At 49.8% G+C, this 1,929-nt stretch overlaps 1 non-coding gene across 1 annotated transcript; it reads right to left on the bottom strand.

The window, feature by feature from the left end:
- Nucleotides 1-205: 205 nt before the first annotated feature.
- Nucleotides 206-280, bottom strand: Trnas-gga (transfer RNA serine (anticodon GGA)). Its single transcript has one exon. It is a non-coding gene; the product is annotated as a tRNA-Ser (tRNA).
- Nucleotides 281-1,929: the final 1,649 nt, after the last annotated feature.

Below are 1,929 nucleotides of genomic sequence, written 5' to 3'. Positions count from 1 at the left end.
ATGCTTCCTTTAAGAACTTCTCTCCTTTTAAACTCCACACCAGCAAGACGACTGCTTGCCAGCAGATGGGAATTAGATAGTAACGATGGTGAACCTCTGTATAACAAACATTAAATTTCTTGAGTAATGTATTCTCATTTCTAGTTTAAGTGGGATGTCAAACTTAGAAGGTTAGTAATGAAACTTCCTGGCAGATTAAAACTGTGTGCCCGACCGAGACTCGAACTCGGGACCTTTGCCTTTCCCGGGCAAGTGCTCTACCAACTGAGCTACCGAAGCACGACTCACGCCCGGTACTCACAGCTTTACTTCTGCCAGTACCTCGTCTCCTACCTTCCAAACTTTACAGAAGCTCTCCTGCGAACCTTGCAGAACTAGCACTCCTGGAAAAAAGGATATCGCGGAGACATGGCTTAGCCACAGCCTGGGGGATGTTTCCAGAATGAGATTATCACTCTGCAGCGGAGTGTGCTGAGGTAGGAGACGAGGTACTGGCAGAAGTAAAGCTGTGAGTACCGGGCGTGAGTCGTGCTTCGGTAGCTCAGTTGGTAGAGCACTTGCCCGCGAAAGGCAAAGGTCCCGAGTTCGAGTCTCGGTCGGTCACACAGTTTTAATCTGCCAGGAAGTTTCATATCAGCGCACACTCCGCTGCAGAGTGAAAATCTCATTCTGGAAACATCCCCCAGGCTGTGGCTAAGCCATGTCTCCGCAATATCCTTTCTTTCAGGAGTGCTAGTTCTGCAAGGTTCGCAGGAGAGCTTCTGTAAAGTTTGGAAGGTAGGAGACGAGGTACTGGCAGAAGTAAAGCTGTGAGTACCGGGCGTGAGTCGTGCTTCGGTAGCTCAGTTGGTAGAGCACTTGCCCGCGAAAGGCAAAGGTCCCGAGTTCGAGTCTCGGTCGGGCACACAGTTTTAATCTGCCAGGAAGTTTCATATCAGCGCACACTCCGCTGCAGAGTGAAAATCTCATTCTGGAAACATCCCCCAGGCTGTGGCTAAGCCATGTCTCCGCAAAGGCAAAGGTCCCGAGTTCGAGTCTCGGTCGGGCACACAGTTTTAATCTGCCAGGAAGTTTCATATCAGCGCACACTCCGCTGCAGAGTGAAAATCTCATTCTGGAAACATCCCCCAGGCTGTGGCTAAGCCATGTCTCCGCAAAGGCAAAGGTCCCGAGTTCGAGTCTCGGTCGGGCACACAGTTTTAATCTGCCAGGAAGTTTCATATCAGCGCACACTCCGCTGCAGAGTGAAAATCTCATTCTGGAAACATCCCCCAGGCTGTGGCTAAGCCATGTCTCCGCAAAGGCAAAGGTCCCGAGTTTGAGTCTCGGTCGGGCACACAGTTTTAATCTGCCAGGAAGTTTCATATCAGCGCACACTCCGCTGCAGAGTGAAAATCTCAATCTGGAAACATCCCCCAGGCTGTGGCTAAGCCATGTCTCCGCAATATCCTTTCTTTCAGGAGTGCTAGTTCTGCAAGGTTCGCAGGAGAGCTTCTGTAAAGTTTGGAAGGTAGGAGACGAGGTACTGGCAGAAGTAAAGCTCTGAGTACCGGGCGTGAGTCGTGCTTCGGTAGCTCAGTTGGTAGAGCAGTTGCCGGCGAAAGGCAAAGGTCCCGAGTTCGAGTCTCGGTCGGGCACACAGTTTTAATCTGCCAGGAAGTTTCACATCAGCGCACACTCCGCTGCAGAGTGAAAATCTCATTCAGGATAGTAATGCCCCGGACAGAACAATAGTAAGTTCAACCAATTGTAATTTGTCATAATAATTGGCTCGGTCGGACGGGAGGGGGGGGGGGGGGTCATATTAAGAAAGGTTTGATCGACAAACCGTAGCTGGCATCCAGGCAAATTGTGGAAAGCTATCAATTCATTTTAAAAAAATTTTAATTGCGCTGAAATTAATGCTCAGTTACTGGCACCATTTGCATA

The sequence above is a fragment of the Schistocerca serialis genome, chromosome 2 (genome assembly GCF_023864345.2).
Source record: "Schistocerca serialis cubense isolate TAMUIC-IGC-003099 chromosome 2, iqSchSeri2.2, whole genome shotgun sequence".
Lineage (NCBI taxonomy): Eukaryota > Metazoa > Arthropoda > Insecta > Orthoptera > Acrididae > Schistocerca > Schistocerca serialis.
This window is presented reverse-complemented; position numbering and strand designations above follow the sequence as displayed.